The 19,035-nt window shown below is 47.1% G+C and overlaps 1 protein-coding gene, 1 long non-coding RNA gene and 1 pseudogene across 2 annotated transcripts in view; all 3 read right to left on the reverse strand.

The window, feature by feature from the left end:
- The window catches only part of Grb2 (growth factor receptor bound protein 2), a 64,553-nt gene extending 63,541 nt beyond the window's left edge, over positions 1-1,012 (reverse strand). The window contains exon 1 of the mRNA NM_008163.4: positions 809-1,012. The gene's annotated coding sequence lies outside the window, so the exon portion shown is untranslated. The remainder of the gene's footprint in view (positions 1-808) is intronic.
- Positions 1,013-15,070: 14,058 nt separating this feature from the next.
- The window catches only part of Gm42096, a 4,246-nt gene continuing 281 nt past the window's right edge, over positions 15,071-19,035 (reverse strand). The window contains exon 2 of the long non-coding RNA XR_880315.1: positions 15,071-15,386. This is a non-coding gene — a long non-coding RNA (predicted gene, 42096). The remainder of the gene's footprint in view (positions 15,387-19,035) is intronic.
- On the reverse strand, positions 16,741-17,223 carry Gm11703 (annotated as a pseudogene).

Genomic DNA, 19,035 nt, shown 5'->3' on the forward strand with positions numbered 1-19,035 from the left:
AAAACAAAAAAACAACAACAACAAAACCCAGTTTCTCTAGCCTCTTTCTGAGTGTCAACAGCACCGAAAGATGACGTTGAACGCGCTTCGGCTACCCGGCAAACTGCACTGCTATAGCTTTTGAACACAGCCTAAAATCCCTTTCTTACCAACCCACACGACCTAAGAGTGTTGCAGGAACCAACGGGGCTCTCTCCCCAAAATTCCTTCCTTCCAGCATTCCTATCCGCTGCTGCTGCTGCTTCCCCCCCACCCCCCAACAAGTATTTTTTCCCCCTCAAGTCCTTCTAAAAAGAGAAGCGCCCAACTCTCACAAAGACCCGTCGGCGGGTCCGGGTAACAATCATTCTAAGTCACGGTGGATTCCCGCACACAATTCCACCGCAAGATGCCAAGAGGCGGTGACGTGGTGGCCTTGCAGGTCAAAGGAGCATCAATCACCACGTTAGCTGCGGGCACCGAATCCCCCGCCTCCCGGGCTCAGTCAGCCTGACTCAGAGCAGCAGCCTGCGCCTCTCGGCTGCTCCGGGCTCCCCAGCGTCCAGCCGGACGGCCGCCACACCAGACCTCCCCGGCGGGCCGGGTCTCTGCCCCCAGCGGGAGGAAGACCGGCACCAGGAAGGAAGCGCCCCAAAAGGGGAAACGAGGAGACGGCTGCGCAGCCGCTGCGCTCGGGTCCCAGCCTTCCCCGGCCCGCGAGCGGCCCTCCCCGGCAGCCCCGAGCAGCCCGGGCCCGAGCCGCTCGCCGCCGCGCGGCGCGGGGACCACGGAGCTCCCGCTCACTTCCCGCCCGCTCCCCTGCACTCACCGTGACGCGCCGTCCACTCCGTCACCCGGCCCGGCCCGCCCTGCGCTGCCGCCCGCAGCCGCCAACCTCGCTGCTGCTCCCTGACTGCGGCGCCCGCTGCCCCGACCGCCGTCCCGGCCGCAGCCCCGCTCGCTCTCGCCGCCGCCGCCGCCCGATCGCAGAAGCAACAGAGCAACCTAGCTTCCGCTCCTCGCCAGGGTCCCGCGAGAACTTCCCCACGCGGCCCCGCCCCGCCGCGCCCCGCCCCCGCGAGACTTCCCCCGGCGGAAAAGGCCCAGAGCGCAAGCGCTCCTCCTCCGCTCCGCCCGGCAGGTAGCCTAGAGGGGGGCTTCGCGCATGCGTCAGCTCGGCCCGCAGCAGGTGGCACGGACTCGGCTCCGCCCCTGGGCCGTTGTAACCCTCTACGTGCCGGAGCAAGTGAATTACAGCTCTGCTCTAGAGGAACGGCGCTTTCCACACTCTAATCACGTCCTTTCTACCAAAACAAAGCAAAGAGGCACCGAGGAGCGGGGAGAGATCTCAGGATGGCTCAACCCAAATAGAGGACCAGTTCTAGAAACGTTTGGGGATCTGGTTCGTGCAACCTGCAGTATTCGATGAATTGTTTGATTAGTCTGTTCACGCAGTGAACCACATACCCAGTGTAAGTAAGCACTGTGCTGGGTAAAGAAGATGAAACAACGAGCAGAGATCCTGGCCTTCAAGAGGTTAAATCGAGAGAAGCAGCAGAAGAGTAAACAAGTAATGTCTTGGCTGGAGAGACCTCTCAGGTCAAAAACTGCTTGCTGCTCTTCCAGAGGACCTGCACCCACACCAGATGGCTCACAACTGTCTGTAACCCCAGTTCCAGGAGACTTAGTGCCGCTGGCCTCTGATAGCACTAGCATTCACCTGCACACACCCTCATGCGCGCGCGCGCGCGCGCGCACACACACACACACACACACACACACACACACACACATACACACACAGCTATAACACTTACACATAGCTCTTTGGGGGAATGCTGAGGAAGCCAAAAAGATAGAGAAAGGCTGGCTCTGTTCCTCAGCCCACTGTATAAAAGACTTAACAAAGAAGGTGATGTGGAACTGAGTACTGGAGGGCGAGTAGGAGTTCCACAGCACAGGAGCCAGGGTAAGCGCTTAGCCAACAAACGGAATGGCACAGAACAGAGAGATGGATGGAGGCGTGAGAAAGTCGTGTTCTGTGCGATGCAAAGTGCATAGATAGGTTCCTGTGCGGGGCTGCCGGTTTTGGGGGAGTAGTAGATGAAGCTTGGAGAAGTACCTCTCAGTTCCAAAAGCTCTTTTCAATTATAGGAGAGCAAGAACACAGCCAATGTCAATGTGTTCTCTAGAAGCCAACAAAATACAGTTAAGAATACCCAAGCCTCTGCTACAATAATGAGTCCACTAAAATAAGGCAAGTGAATTGTTCTTTCGACAAGTGTTTACTGAACATCATTTGCAATTGAAAATGCCTTTCAGAGCAAAAGATGAAGCCAATGACTCCAGCAGTTTGCGATTTAGATAGAGCTACTTAGTTTCAAAGAGAAGAACGCTGGCCCTAAGTACCAGGGACCTACATATTAGAATGACCAGTTACAAAAGGGAGAGCTGCCCGGCAGAGGTGGTGCATGCCTGTAATCCCAGCACTTGGGAGGCAAGGCAGGTGGATTTCTGAATTTCTGAGTTCAAGGCCAGCCTGGTCTACAGAGTGAGTTCCAGGACAGCCAGGATGGCACAGAGAAACCCTATCTAAAAAATAGGGGGGGGGCTGTCATTTGGTGGTGGAATAATGAGAGGTGAAGCCAGGGTGCTCATCTTAGGTTTCAGTGTCAAGTGATGTGCAACCTTAAAGCCTGGGAAGTAGATATCTGTAGGAAATGACAATATACCATCCAAATACCAGAGTCACAGCAACTCCATAGGACAGCTAATGCCTTCATTTCATTCTTAGATACAGACAGTGAGAAGACAGATCTCGTGACCTACCACCTGTTAGCCCTTCACCAGGAGTTCTGAGGCAAGAGGATTAAGACTTTTGAGGCTGTAAAACTGGAGAGATGGCTCAGTGGTTAAGAGCACTTGAGAAAGACCCAGGCTTCATTCCCAGCATCTTCATGGCACTAACGATCATCTATAACTCCAGTTCTTGGGAATCCAAGGTCACTTTCTGACACCACACACACATATGGTACACATACATCCTTGTAGGCAAAGCACTCATACAAATAAAGTGAAAAATAATTTTAAAGGGGATTTGAGTCTATCCTGAGCTGTATGGCAAGACCCTGTCACTAAGAACAAAACAAAAACATTTTAAGGAAAAGATGTTAATAAGGAATACAAAATATTAAATATGCCCAAAATTAACCCAGTCATACCTTGCTCTAAAACTTGAGTTTTCTTCCCCCACTATATTCTAGAGTAGTGGATGGGGGGAACAGAAATGAAGGAGTAGGAATTAGGGCTGGAGAGTTGGCTCAGTGGTTAAGAGCACTCATTGCTCTCCCAAAGGTCCTGAGTTCAATTCCCAACACCCATATGTCAGCTCTTCTGGTGTGTAGATATACATACAGAAAAGTACATATGTGTGTGTGTGTGTATGTAAATAAATAAATCTTTTTCTTTTTCTGAGACAGGGTTTCTCTGTGTAGCCCTGGCTGTCCTGGAACTCACTCTGTAGACCAGGCTGGCCTCAAACTCAGAAATCTGCCTGCCTCTGCCTCCCGAGTGCTGGGATTAAAGGCGTGTCCTGTCACCACATCCTCGCGTCCATTGATGGATCCCAAATACTGAGTACTGGGGAAGGAGTAAAATGATGTCATTTGTAAAGCAGCATCACCATTCAGACTTAGAGTCCAAGTGTTTGTAGAAGGGAACGTGGGAATGTGGGAGGCAGAACAGGAGAGGGTTCCGCCCAGCGGCAGAGCAGCTGACACGCAAGTGTAAGACCCTGGGTCCTAGCTCTACCACGGGGATTAAGTGGGAAGAAACTGAAGTGACATCACACGTCTACTTATGGGGCATAGTAGCTGTGCTTCCATGGAAGTCAAGGCAGGAAGATCAAGAGTTCAAGGTCATCCTCTGCTATCAAATTGGAGACCAATCAGGACTATATAAAACTCTGTGTGTGTGTGTGTGTGTGTGTGTGTGTGTGTGTGTGTGTGTGTGTGTGTGTGTGTGTGTGTAAAATAAATATAAACATAGTCACAGGATCATCAGAGCTACATAGAGAGGCCCTGTATCAAAATAAATAAACAGGACCAGAGAAAGAGCTCAGCAGTTGAGAATGTGCACTGTTCCCGTGGAGAACCTGAGTTTGGTTCCCACCACTCACATTAGGCAGCTCACAGCCACCTGTGATTCCAACCCTAGGAAGATCCAATGCCTTTGATCTCTGAGAGCACCTCTGCGCTCTCTCTCTCCCTCTCTCTCCTCTCTCTCTCTCTCACACACACACCTATACACACACGCACATGCACACATACCTACCCACTCACACTCAGAGAGACACATACACACAAACATGCACATATTCAAAATTAAAACAATAAAAAACAGAGCCTGGAGAGATGACAGAAAGGTTAAGATCACACTCTGCTCTTTCAGAGGACCTGGGCTCAATTCTCAGCACCCACCTGTGGTTCACTGTTCTCTAACTCAAGTTATAGAGAATCTAACACCCTCTTTGGCCTCCCGGAGCACCGAGCATGCACGAATTACACACACATACATGCAGACAAACCACATATACACATAAAATAAAATAATAGTAATAATAAATAATAAATTATTACCAGGTGTGGTGGTACACACCTATAATCCCGACACTCCAATGGTAGAGTCAAGAGAATCAGGAGTTCAAATCCACTCTCAGATACATAGGACATACAAAGCCAGCCTAGACAATATAAGACCCTGTTCCAAGCAATAAACAAGAAAAGATCACACTTCCAATCAGACCTTGAGCCTTAACTCCTCTTCTATCTAGGCAAATGTTTGCAATTATACTTAGAGCAGATTGTACTGCCAACCAGTCAGAGAGGATATTAGAGGAAAAAGGAAGTCTCTGGGTTGGGGGTGGTACAGGGAAGTGGCGGGAGGAAGTGAGGGTGTGCCTGCCGGCTTTTGAGTGGAGGATGCAACACTCCAGGACATGCAGGTAGAAGGATCCAAAAGTGCCTATGTTTGTCCCCTCCAGTGAGAAGGATTTTTCTGCCTAGGGTTTGACACAGAATGTAAAAGACATAGTTCTAAAAATATGACCCAGGCTGGGCTGGTGGCTTTGGGAGCACACAACCGGGAACTTCTTCCAGAACCAAAGAACGCAAAGGGACTGAGGTTTAGGTTGGGACTCTGGTTAGCCCAAGAGGAAGTGAGGGGTCTAGGCTGAAGAAGCATGCAGTCTGGGGTTGAGACCGTTGGAGAAGCTCGGGGCACTGCGTGCTGTGCTGTGCTGAAGCAGGGCTGGGCCACAGCCTGATTCTCATCGCCAAACCACTTTATCACTGTGAGTACAGAAAGGAAAACCAGTTAGAACTAAGATATTTATCATCTACGAGATAATGTTTAAAGGCTGTTGCAAGGCTTTTAAGGATCAGCTGCTGCCTGTGAACACGCCCCTCTCAGTTCTCAGCTAGCACCAACTCCCTTAATACCGAACCATTGTGGTTTCCGGAAGGTGCCATATCTTTTGAACATCCATATCTTTGCTAATGCAATTTCCTCTCTTCAGTTGGTCTTTCCTCCTATATTTAGGCCCCCAAGTCAGTGTTTTCTTCAAAATTCCTGCTACACCCAGGTATGGTTGGTTGTGCACGCTCATAATTCAAGCACGAAGAGGAAGGGGGTCAGGGGGTTAGTCCCAGTCATCCTCCACTACACAGCAAGTTTAAGGCCAACCTGGGCTACATCAGCCCCTTTCTCAGAAATAAAATGAGGCAGGGAGCTGGGCAGATAGTCCATGGGTAAGAGTGTGTATTGCTCTTATAAAGGACCTGAGTTTGATTGGCAGCATCCACACAGGACAGCTCACAGCCTCCTGTACCTCTACCTTCATGGTTGTGTGAAGCCTCTGTCTTCCTGGGACACCAATACTCACATCCATAACCTTCCCAATGCATACACATAATTAAAATAATTTTTTATAAAATTCGCTATTGTATTTCTGGCCTCATTTACCTGGTCCAGAGCTTTGGGACAGACACAATTGCACATTTCCTTGTTTTCTTCTTGGCACCCATTATGAAGGAAATAAGTGGATAGGCAGATGAATGGAGGTAAGAATGGGGCTGCTTTGTTGTGTGGTGGTAAGAGTTAGCGCTAAGGAAATGGGTGATGGATAACTCAGAAAAACAGTAGACAGTGGAAAGGACTTTTAAAATTTCTTTTTATCTTACATGCGCTAGTGCTTTTGTTTTTATTTTATTTTATTTTAATTTATTTATTTATTATTTTTTTTTTTTTTTTGGTTTTTCAAGACAGGGTTTCTCTGTATAGCCCTGGCTGTCCTGGAACTCTCTCTGTAGACCAGGCTGTCCTCAAACTCAGAAATCTGCCTGCCTCTGCCTCCCAAGTGCTGGGATTAAAGGCATTCGCCACCATGCCCGGCAACATGCGCTGGTGTTTTACCTGCATGTATATCTATGTGAGATGGCGTCAGCTCTTGAAGTTACAGACGGTTGTGAGCTGCCATGTGGGTGCTGGGAATCGAACTTGGGAAGAGCATTCGGTGCTCTTAATCACTGAGCCATCTTTCCAGCTCCTGAAACAAACAAAAAACTACGTATGTCTGTTTCAGCTGTAACTGTAATTAAAAAAAAAAAATACTCTGAGGGTGTCTGTGTAAAAAAACATCTAAGCCGGGCGTGGTGGCACACGCCTTTGATCCCAGCACTCGGGAGGCAGAGGCAGGTGGATTTCTGAGTTGGAGGCCAGCCTGGTCTACAAAGTGAGTTCCAGGACAGCCAGGGCTACACAGAGAAACCCTGTCTCGAAAAACCAAAAAACCAAAAAACCAAAAAAAAATCATCTAAATATATCAGATCTGGAAAATAATATTTGAAAGGAATAGTAATTGTACTAAAATGGTGTGTGAAAACTGTAACAGGAATTGCTGACCAACTCAACCACATCTGAATGTAAATTAGTCACCAGAAGTGTGTCTGCTGTGACCCTCATGCCCCCCCCCCGCTTCTGTGCACCCCCACCTTTGTTGCTGTTGCGGGGGGGGGGGGGGGGGGCGGTCGTAACTTTTAGAGGACAGAAAAGGTTTCTACCTGCGACTTTTATGAGTTTTCATAGTGCCACCTGCAGGTGAGACCTAGGCATTGCCCTGAATTTGACTATTTTGCTGCCTATCTGTTGCTGACCTCTTGGGAGCTGGCCTGCTTTGCATCGCCTGAGACACCCATATCACCTTGCTTCTGTTTAGTGTTTCAAAATTCTATTCACATTTGCTCAGCTGACCTGGAAGCTCAGCTGCCGTAAGGTTCCCCCGCCCCACTCGTCCCATGGACAAAGCTCTCTGTTTCTCTACCTTCCTTCGCTGAGCCTGAAGCTTATAGTTCTGGCTCAGCTGGGTGGCCAGTGAGTTCATGGGATCTGTTTGACTTCCCTCCCCAAAGCTGGACTTACAGACACACAAAGCTATATCCAGTTTTCGCATGGCTGCTGGATGGAGATTTGAGCTCAGACCCTCCCGCTTTCGTAGAAAGTGCTCTCACTCATGAAGCCATCTCCCCAGCCCCTCTGTGCTTTCAGAGAAATCACTGTCCCCAATTACTTTATAAACTGGTAGTAGTCGTAATAAATTCTCACTTCCAAATAATGGGATACAACAGAGCAAAGCTCTAGGAGCCCTGGAAGGGTGCAAGTCAGAGATGCATGCATACTTCTGTATTAGTCAGGGTTCTCTAGAGTCATAGAACTTATGGATAGTCTCTAGATAGTAAAGGAATTTATTGATGACTTACAGTCGGCAGCCCAATTCCCAACAATTGTTCAGTCGCAGCTGTGAATGGAAGTCCAAGGATCTAGCAGTTACTCAGTCTCACGCAGCAAGCAGGCGAAGGAGCAAGAGCAAGAGCTAGACTCCCTTCTTCCAATGTCCTTATATTGTCTCCAGCAGAAGGTGTAGCCCAGATTAAAGGTGTGTCCCACCACACCTTTAATCCCAGATGAAAGGCGTAGCCCAGATTAAAGGTGTGTTCCTTAAACTCGGAGATTCAATCTTCTGGAATCCATAGCCACTATGGCTTAAGATCTTCAAACCAAGATCCAGAAAAGGATCTCCAAGCCTCCAGATAAGGGTCACTGGTGAGCCTTCCAATTCCGGATTGTAGTCATTCCAAATATAGTCAAGTTGACAACCAGGAATAACCACTACAACCTCTAATCCCAGAACTCAGGAGGCAGAGACAGCCTGATTGGAGCCAACCTGGTCTACAGAGTGAGCTCCAGGTCAGCCAGGGATACACACTGAGACCAGGCCTCAAGTAAAATTAATAAAAACAGAGAGAAGGAGCCAGGAATAGTAGTGGCACACACCTTTAATCCAGCCCTCAGGAGGCAGAGGCAGGTGGATTTCTGAGTTCGAGGCCAAGCCTGGTCTACAGAGTGAGTTCCAGGACAGCCAGGGCTACACAGAGAAACCCTGTCTCGAAAAAACAAAATCAACCAAACAAACAACAAAACAAAGCATAGAGAAGGAAGAGAGAGAGAGAGATCATGGAGGCTCTCAAAGGAAATGGTGTCTGAGTCATTTAGAATAGCAAACACAGCCATGTGTAGAGCCAGGCTGGAGCCCCTCCAGATAGAGCAGTGGGCATCTAAGGTGGAGAAAATGGTCAACAATTCTTTTAAGTGCAACAGATCTATAATGGAGGCTGTGTGCTGTGGTGTGTTTGAGGTTCCGGGATCCCAGAATTTTTTCAGTCATTACTTCTGAGAAGATCCCAGAAATATGAACGTAAATAAGCAGCTTCAGGTGGCTCAGGCTTGTCACCTTTGGAACCACCCCTGAATGTCAGTGCCTTCTGAATATGTGACTCTTGGGAATCCTTGTGTATCTCCCATTACAGGAATCAACCTGTTAATAGCCCTGGGTGGGAGGGACTTGGGGGAATGTCCCTCAAGGGCTTCCCTAGGACTTCGCAACGCCTGCTGCTGGGAAATGCCAGGAAAGTGGTACGGAACTGGCTGATGCCTCTCAGTGCCAGAGAATAAATAAATGAACCCATAAAAGCCCAATGAACAGACGGACTTTGGCCTTGACAGTTCTCTGAAGGAAGAGGCTCCAAGGTCAAGTTTGGAGGAGGCTTGCCCTTTTTCTATTTCTGTCTCTTTTTCTGTTTCTGGGTCCACATCTCTCCGAGGACTCATTCTGATCCTTAAAGACATAGAGTGGAGTCAGGGGCTCAAGAGATGGCTCTGTGGATAAGAGAAACTACTGCCCTTCCCCCACTGCCACCCCAGTACACACAGGATCTGGGCGCAGTCCTCAGCACCAACACCATCGGGCAGCTCACAAGCAACCGATGCCACCACACCCAGCTCAGAGTAGGCTGTGCAAGCTAAGCAAGCACTGTACCAACCGAGCCACACCCCCAGTCTTCACTGAAGCAGTAAACTCAAATGAGCTTCCTGCCTGGTTCACCAGGGTAGCAGAAACCACAGGGATGTGCTCAGGCTGCCCTCGAGGCCTTTCCTCATCTCTGACGGAAACTCTGCCGCCTTTGAATGCTGAGGCTGAATTCCTCTCCTGCCTTTTTTTTTTTTTTTGGGGGGGGGGGTTTCGAGGCAGGGTTTCTCTGTGTAGCCCTGGCTGTCCTGGAACTCACTCTGTAGACCAGGCTGGCCTCAGAAATCGTCCTGCCTCTGCCTCCCAAGTGCTGGGATTAAAGGCATGCGCCACCAAGCCTGGTTTCCTGCCTTTTTTCTTTCTCTTCTTCTAAAACAGCTAGGTTTTAAAATGCACTGAATAGTCTGGGTGGCCTCCTTTAAATTTGCAACTTCAAAGGCCAGAGAGATGGCTCTGGGTTTAAGAGCTCTGGCTGCTCTTCCAAAAGGACCTAAGTTCAATTCCCAGCTCTACACAGCAGCTCATAACCGTCCAGTTCCAGGGGCGCCAAAGCCCACTGAAGACATAGACCACAGACGTACATTCAGGCAAAACACCCATACACATAAAGTAAAATAATGATCATAATTTAATTTTTTTTAATTTCCAACTTCAAATTTGAGTGGAACTTTGGCACTGTCTGTAACATCTGTGGATCCGCTGCCGTCTAAAAGGACAGTTTCCTGCTTTCAGATCTCAGGTTACCCAGGTCCTCTCTTCTCAATCAGCAGGTACCTGCTCTCTCTTACTCAGCCGAAGGGAGAGAGAGCAGCCAGCCATGGCAGTGCAGTGATAACTCAGGGTGTCTCCCTGGGCTGCCTCCAACCAGCATCTGACCTCATCTGCTCTGCTTCATGTCCGTGGAAACTGATAAAGAGCAAGGTTTTCCTCCTTGATGTCCCCCCTCCCTCCTGCATCTACAACTTCCCCTTTCTGCTAGGCCATCTCTTTTGGTGCATAAAAAACCTCTTCCTTCAGAGAACTGTCAAGACCAAAGTCCACTATAATTTCACATTTAAAACCTCTTCCCTCCAAATCTGAGAGAGCAAAAGAATATTTCAGTTGAAAGCCAAACTTAAGAAAAGTTGCCTGGGGTTGGCAAGATGGCTCAGCTGTTAGTTAAGGCTCTTCTTCCAGAGGTCCTGAGTTCAATTCCCAGTAACCACATGGTAGCTCACAGCCATCTGTAATGGGATCTGGTGCCCTCTTCTGGCGTGCAGACGCAATACTGTATACGTAATAGATAAATAAATCTTTAAGAAAAGAGAGGGAAAGTTGCCCTGGGTGTGGGGATTTTGCTCAGTGGTAGAGGGTTTGCCTAGCAAGCACAAGGCCCTGGGCTTCGCTCCTCAGCTCCAGAAAAAGAAAAGGAAGCCAGGTGGTGGTGGCGCACCCCTTTAATCCCAGCACTCCGGAGGTAGAGGAAGGCCGATTTCTGAGTTCAAGGCCAGCCTGGTCTACAGAGTGAGTTCCAGGACAGCCAGGGCTACACAGAGAAACCCTGTCTCCAAAAACCAAAAAAAAAAAAAAAAAAAGGAAAGGAAAGAAAAGAAAAGCTCTCTGTTTCTGACTCATGGCCTCAATTCTGTGTGCTGTGCCTGTATATATGTGCACCTCATGTGTACTTTGTACCTAGAGAGGTTAGAAGGCATTGGATCTCCTGGAAAAGGAGGTACGGATGGTTGTGAGCCGCTCTGTAGGTTCTGGGAACTGAACCCAGATCCTCTGTGACCAAAGCAGGTGGCTTATTTCCCATTCTCCTCTGTGGTAACACTGGACAGCAGTGAGGGACCCATGTGTCTAGAAATAATTTCCCATCTACAAAATGGAAGATTATACTATGTATAGTTGCCAATATATCTAAAAATCCTTAGACCAGTTCTCAGCCTGTGGGTCTCAACCTCTTTGGGGGCCCCATATGAGATGTCCTGAATATTGATATTTACATCATGATTCATAAAAGTGCTGAAATGCTACTTATGAAGTAGCAACAAAATAACTTTGTTGTTGTTCCTGGCTGTCCTGGAACACGCTCTGTAGACCAGATGGAACTCTGAAATCCATCTGCCTTGCCTCCCAAGTACTGGGGTTAAAGGTGTGTGGCACCACAACAAACGAGAAAATCATTTTAAGGTTGGAGTCACCACAGCATGAGATAACTGCATTAAAGGGTTGCAGCATTAGGAGGACTGAGAACCACTGCCTCACACTCGGGGCTTCTCAATACTTGGGAAGAGAAGGCAGGGGTATCATCTGAGTCCAGGAGTCTGGGTAAAAGGACAAAACATTGCCTTAAAAACACAAAGCAGGGGGCTGGTGAGATGGCTCAGTGGTTAAGAGCACCGACTGCTCTTCCAAAAGTCCTGAGTTCAAATCCCAGCAACCACATGATCTGACTCCCTCTTCTGGAGTGTCTGAAGACAGCTACAGTGTACTTACATATTACAAATAAATAAATAAATAATAAATAAACAAAACAAACAAACAAAACAAAGCAGGGCTGGCAAGATGACTCAGCAGATAAAGGCACCTGCCACCAAGCCTGACCGCTGGGGTTCAATACCTGGGACACAAGTAAATGACAGAAGCAGAGAGTCAACTCCTACAAGAGTCCTTTAACAGGCTGGAGAGACAGGCTAGAAAGATGGCTCAGCCTGCAAGAGCACTGACAGCTCTTCCAAAGGTCCCGAGTTCAAATCCCAGCAACCACCTGGTGGCTCCCATGCATCCACCTCCCTGCACACACACACACACACACACACACACACACACACACACACACACACACACACACTCACACCTAGAACTCGCCCTATGAACCAGATTGACCCGGAGCTTACACTCATCATCACACCTCTGCCTCCCAAGTCCTAGGACCACAGGTCTGCCCTGCCACACCCAGCTGAAGACTACTAGACTGAATATATCTTCATCATCCACTGGAGGATACGCTCATAGACTACTTGCTAAACTCTGATTCCCACGTAAAACGCTGTGGCATATGTGTAAGCCCACATGTATGAGCACATATGCACAGACACACATGTAAAATAAAAGTGATAGGGGCTGGAGAGATGGCTCAGAGGTTAAGAGCACTGACTGCTCTTTCAGAGGTCCTGAGTTCAAATCCCAGCAACCACATGGTGGTTCACAACCATCCGTAATGAGATCTGATACCCTCTTATGGGGTGTCTGAAGACAGCTACAGTGTACTTAAAATAAATAAATTAAAAAAAAAATAAATCTTGCTGGGTGTGGTGCACTCAGGAGGCAGAGGCAGGCAGATTTCTGAGTTCGAGGCCAGCCTGGTCTACAAAGTGAGCTCCAGGACAGCCAGGGCTGTACAGAGAAACCCTGTCTCGAAAAAACAAACAAACAAACAAATAAATCTTTAAAAAAATAAAAATAAAATAAATAAAAGTGAGGCAAAGGCAGGCAGATTTCTGAGTTCGAGGTCTACAAAGTGAGTTCCAGGACAGCCAGAGCTATACAGAGAAAAGAAACCCTGTCTCCAAACAAACAAACAAACAAACAAACAAAAGCAGTATTTATTTATGGTGTGTGTGGAGGTCAAAGGCCAACTTGCCTGTAACTGTACCCCGAGACAACTCCTCACTGGGCACCCCATTCTTTCTTTTATTTTTTTCTTTATCCCTTAGCTCTTTTTGCCATTATTTGGTTTTTAGACACAGTCTCATTAAATAGACCAGGCTGCCCTTGAACAGAGATAGGAAAGCCTCTGGGATTAAAGACGTGTGCCACCATTCCCAGCTCTGTTATTTCTTACTATTTTCCATGTCCCTCTGAGAGGACACAGCTCCCTGCTGACCCATAGCCAAGCAACCTGCTCCCGACAGACAAGCAACTCATGTAGAACTCAAGACAGTCACTACCAAGGCCTGGAGTTAGGTGTGTCTCATTTCACAAGTTACATACAAGCATATCTTTGGGCTGGAGAGATGCCTTGGGGATGGCACAGGCTGCTCTTCCAGAGGACCTGGGTTTGATTCCCAGCACCCACATGGTGACTCAAAACTGTTTGTACCCACAGTATCAGGGGTTCAGACTCCCTCTTCTGTGTTCTGAGAGCTCTGCACACACATGGTGCACAGACATACATGCAGACAAAACACTCATACACATAAAGTAATAAAAAAATTTTTTAGCCGGGTGTGAGGTAGGGTGGCGCACCCCTTTGATCCCAGCACTCAGGAGGCAGAGGCAGGCAGATCTCTGAGTTTGAGGCCAACCTGGTCTACAGAATGAGTCCAGCAAGTACCCAGAGGAATCCTGTCTTGAAAGAAAGAAAGAAAGAAAGAAAGAAAGAAAGAAAGAAAGAAAGAAAGAAAGAAAGAAAGAAAGAAAGAGGAGGAAGGAAGGAAGAGAATTTATGTAAGTTTGTGGATGTCATAGTGCACACCATTAATCCTAGCACTTGGGAGGCAGAAACAGATGTATCTCTGTCAGTTCAAGGCCACTCGGGTCTACAGAGTGAGTTCCAGGACAGCTAGGGCTACACAGAGAATCCCTGTCTCAAAAAAAACAAAACAAAAAACCAAAAATGCTTTAAAGCACATATCAGTTTTTCTGGTTGTTTTTTGTTTGTTTGTTTGTTTGTTTTATTGAGACAAACTCTCACTAGGTAACCAGTGTTAGCAACAAACTCATGACCATCCTGACACAGCCTCCCCAGTGCTGGGACAACAGCCATGTGCAACCACACCTGGCGATACAGTTTTTGTTTGTCAGCGTTGAGGTCTGAAGGCATGCATGGTAAGAGTCTTCCAGTTAGCTGTGGTCCCAGCCCCTGCAGTATCACTAGAGGGACAATTTCTAGATGCTCCCTGCGCTGGACAGTTTTATGTCAGTTTGACACAACCTAGAGAGGAGAGAATGTAAATAAAGAAATGTCGGCCGGGTGGTGGTGGCCCACGCCTTTGATCCTAGCACTTGGGAGGCAGAGGCAGGTGGATTTCTGAGTTCGAGGCCAGCCTGGTCTACAGAGTGAGTTCCAGGACAGCCCCAGGGCTACACAGAGAAACCCTGTCTCGTAAAACCAAAAAAAAAAAAAAGAAAAAAGAAAAAAAAAACCAAAAAAATTCTCCATCCGATTGAGCTGTAAGCAGGCCTGTACAGCATCTTTCTTTCTCTTTCTCTCTTTTCTTTTCTTTTTTGTTTTGTTTTGACTTACTTTTTTTTTCAAGACAAGGTTTCTTTGTGTCATTTTAGCTGTCTTGGAACTTGCTCTGTAGACCAGGCTGGTCTTGAACTCAGAGAGATCTGCCTGCCTCTGTCTCTCAAGAGCTGGGATTAGAGTGTGAACCACCACTTCCAGCTGGGCATTTTCTCAATTCATGATTGATGGGGGGAAAGCCAGCCATTGAGGTGCCACCCCTGGGCTAGTGGTCCTTTCTATAAGAAAGCATGGGACAAGCCAGTAAACAGTCGTGTCGTCCCCCCATGGCCTCTGCCTCAGCTCCTGCCTCCAGATTCCTGCCTTGCTTGAGTTCATTCATGTCTTGACTTCCTTCGATGATGAACTGTAATGTGGAAATGTAAGCCAAATAAACCCTTCCCTCCCCAACCTGCCTTTGGATCACGATACTTCAACGCAGCCATAGAAACCCTAAGACATCATCAAATAGATTGTAATTAGTGAGGGATACAATCTATATGAACAGGGAATCTTCACAGGTCTGGGCAATTGGGACAGTTCCCTTTGTTGCCGGTAGGTGTCGCTCTAGACCAGGATGGCAGGAGCGGCCTTGGCGGTTGTAAAGCTAACTAACTGTAAAGGAATGCTGCTCTTTGGCTCCAAAAATGGTTTTGACCTCGCTGCTGGGACTTGCCGCTCTTCGACTGCCAGGAAACAGTGTGTGCCAGGTCCCAGCCACGGAGGACGGAGGAAATATCTAGTTGCATGCCATGCAATGGAAACGCGACTTCCCTGGAACCAAAACAGAAACAGGATGAACGGCCCTCGCCTCTCACCCTCCTCACCTCGGAATCTCTGGTTCTCCACAGTTTCAATACTTTGTGGTTCCTAAAGAACAGAACTAATGTTTCCCCCACGTATTTAATAAGCTCCAGGGCTGTATCTCCTCTGCCTGCTGGAGTGAATGAAACACAGCTTTGTTTGCTCTTTCTGGCTTTAGGGCCCAGAGCAGGCTCTCAATCGTTACAGGTTCTAGAAACCACAGTGGCAAGATGTCTGTCTGTCTGTCTGTCTATCATTCTCCTCCTTCTCTTAGTCTTTTAAGAAAAGTATATATGTACACACACACACACATACACACACACACGTACAAACTGGATTCAAATTTGTAGTTTCTCTTGGTGGAAATGGTTGCTGTCTGGCAAGGTCTCAGCATGACATCAAACCCACTATGTAGTCCGAGTTGACTTTGAACTCCCCATCCTCCTGCTTCTACCTCCCAAGAACTGGGATCAAAGGTCCACACCACCATGACTAGCATTCTTTTCTCTGGCAAGGATTTTCAGTATCTGGAGGCTTTATGCCAAAATGAAATAATACATATGATGTTCATTTAGGGCCTCACCATGACCCAATATAAGTTGTTGAAATAATTCATATTATGACCTTCTTAAATTATAATATGATGTTCATATTATAAGTTCTTAAAAATCTGTTCGTGTCCTCTCACTGTAACAGCTCAGTGGATAGGATGATTGCCTGGTTTTGATCCCCAGTACCACATAAACTTCACCATAGTGGGGCATGTCTATAATCCTAGTATTCAGGAGGTGGAGACAAGAGGATCGGAAGCTCAAGGCCGACCCTGGTGATGTAACTGGTTTAAGGGACAGCCTGGAATAAACAGACCCTTGTCTACAAAAAAGGGAGGGGGCTCAATTTTTAAAAAGTAGCATCATTATTATGACACGTAGGTCATGACAGTACATGGCCAGTCAGGACCTTGAAGAAGCCCAGCAACCTGAATCAGGCTTTCATTGGGACTCATGCCTGCCTGAGCTGTTTGGTTACAGAAGCTGATGTGACATAAGGAAAACCAATCACTTTGTGGTAACAGACATGGTTTATTGGCTGTGCTGTATATAAAATATGGCTAAAGGCTTGAATTAGCAACTAGAACATCAAATCCATTACGTCGGTCTATAACCATCCTTATGGCTACAGTACCATTAACGAGAGAACTAACTATAGCAGGTTTTAGTGTGGGTATATATTTTGTTTTATTTTATTTTATTTTATTTATTTTGGCTTTTTTCTTTCTTTTTTTTTTTTTTCCTGGTGCTGGTATTTTATTTCTTTGCGTACATTAGGCCATGAATTCGTATGGAATGGGCTCCAACAGCTCAGGCTCTTTTCCGTTAGTCCTCACAAAGTGTGCTTCTCTGGGTGGCGCAGGCTGGCGCTTCAGCTGCACCCAGGTGCCCTTCTCTTTGGCTTCCTTTTTCTTCTGGTCGTTCTCCTTCACCCGCTTCAGGAAGTTGTCTCTGCTCTTTGAGTGCTTGATGTGCTCAATCCGCACATTGATCCTCTTGGCCAGAATTTTGCCCTTAACCTGCTTGTTGACAATGATGCCCACGGCATGCTGGGTGACATTGTAGACTCTTCCGGTTTTGCCGTGGTAGCACTTATGGGGCATTCCTTTTTGAACAGTACCCATTCCCTTGATGTCTACAATATCACCCTTCTTGTAGATTCGCATGTATGTGGCCAAAGGAACAACGCCATGTTTCCTAAAAGGCCTAGAGAACATGTACCGGGTGCCTCTCCTCTTTCCCTTTGTGTTCGTCATTTTGGCGAGTTACTGGAAGATGGCTGCCTATTTTGGCTTTTTTCAAGACAGGGTTTCACTGTATAGCCCTGGATGTCCTAGAACTCACTCTATAGACCAGGCTGGCCTTGAACTCAGAAATCCGCCTGCCTCTGCCTCCCAAGTGCTGGGATTAAAGGTGTGCAGTCACCACTGCCCGGCTATTTTTAATTTTTTTAAATTTTTTTATTTTATTTATTTATTTTTTTGGTTTTTTGAGACAGGGTTTCTCTGTATAGTCCTGGCTGTCCCGGAACTCACTTTGTAGACCAGGCTGGCCTCGAACTCAGAAATCTGCCTGCCTCTGCCTCCCGAGTGCTGGGATTAAAGGCACACGCCACCACGCCCGGCGAGTATTTTTTATTTTTAAAGATTCTTATTTATTTTATATATGTGAGTACACTGTCTCTGTCTTCAGACGCACCAGAAGAGGGCATCAGAACCCATTACAGATGGTTGTGAGCCACCAAGTGGTTGCTGGGAATTGAACTCAGGACCTCTGGAAGAGCAGTCAGTGCTCTTTTTTTTTTTTTTTTTTTTTTTTTTTTTCCATTTTTTATTAGGTATTTAGCAGTCAGTGCTCTTAACCCTGGAGTGACAGACTGGAGTTACAGACAGTTGTGAGCCGCGCCATGTGAATTCTGGAACCAAAACCTAGATCTTCTGCAAGAGCAGCAAGGGTTCTTAACTGCTTAACCGTTGAGCCTGTTCACCAGCTTATTTTCTTTTAAGATTTATTTATTTATTATATGTAAGTACACTGTAGCTGTCTTCAGACACTCCAGAAGAGGGAGTCAGATCTCGTTACGGATGGTTGTGAGCCACCATGTGGTTGCTGGGATTTGAACTCTGGACCTCGGGAAGAACAGTCGGGTGCTCTAACCCACTGAACCATCTCACCAGCCCCAGCTTATTTTCTTTTAACCCTTGAGAGTCTCACAATGTAGCCCTGACTGGCCTGAAAGTTGTTATATAGGTTAGGCTGCTCTCACAGAGATCCATCTGCATCTGACTCTAAGTGCTGGGCTTAAAGGCCCAACACCTGTCCAGCCTTTGTTTGCTTGTTTGCTTGCTTGTTTTGTTTGTAGGTCTGTTTCACCAGAAAATAAACTAGAGGCAGGTATGGTGGTATAGCACCTGCAGGATAGAGGCAGGAGGAATTAGAAATTCAATGTTGTGCTGGAGAAATGGCTCAGTGGTTAAGAGTACTGACTGTTCTTCCAGAGGTCCTGAGTTCAATTCCCAGCAGCCACATGGTGGCTCACAACCATTCTAATGAAATCTTCTGATGTGCCTGAAGACAGCAACAGTGTACTCACAGTGTATATAAAATAAATGAATCTTTAAAAAAAAAATCAGGCTGGGCATGGTGGCACATGCCTTTAATCCCAGCACTCGGGAGGTGGAGGCAGAGGCAGGCAGATTTCTGAGTTCGAGGACAGCCTGGTCTACAAAGTGAGGTCCAGGACAGCCAGGGCTATACAGAGAAACCGTGTCTCAAACAAACAAACAAACAAACAAAAAACAGAGCTGGAGAGATGGCTCAGCAATTAAGAGCACTTACTGCTCTTCTGAAGGTCCTCAGTTTGGTTCCCAGCAACCACATGGTGGCTCACAACCGTCTGTAACGAGATCTGATGCCTTCTCTGGAGTGTCTGAAGACAGTTACAGTGTACTTACATATAATAAATAAATAAATCTTTAAAAAAAAAAGAAAAGAAGAAATTCAATGTCGCTCTCAACAACAAACTAAATTGAAGGCCTGGCGGACCACATGACACCCTGTTTCGAAAA

Source organism: Mus musculus, chromosome 11 (assembly GCF_000001635.26).
Source record: "Mus musculus strain C57BL/6J chromosome 11, GRCm38.p6 C57BL/6J".
NCBI lineage: Eukaryota > Metazoa > Chordata > Mammalia > Rodentia > Muridae > Mus > Mus musculus.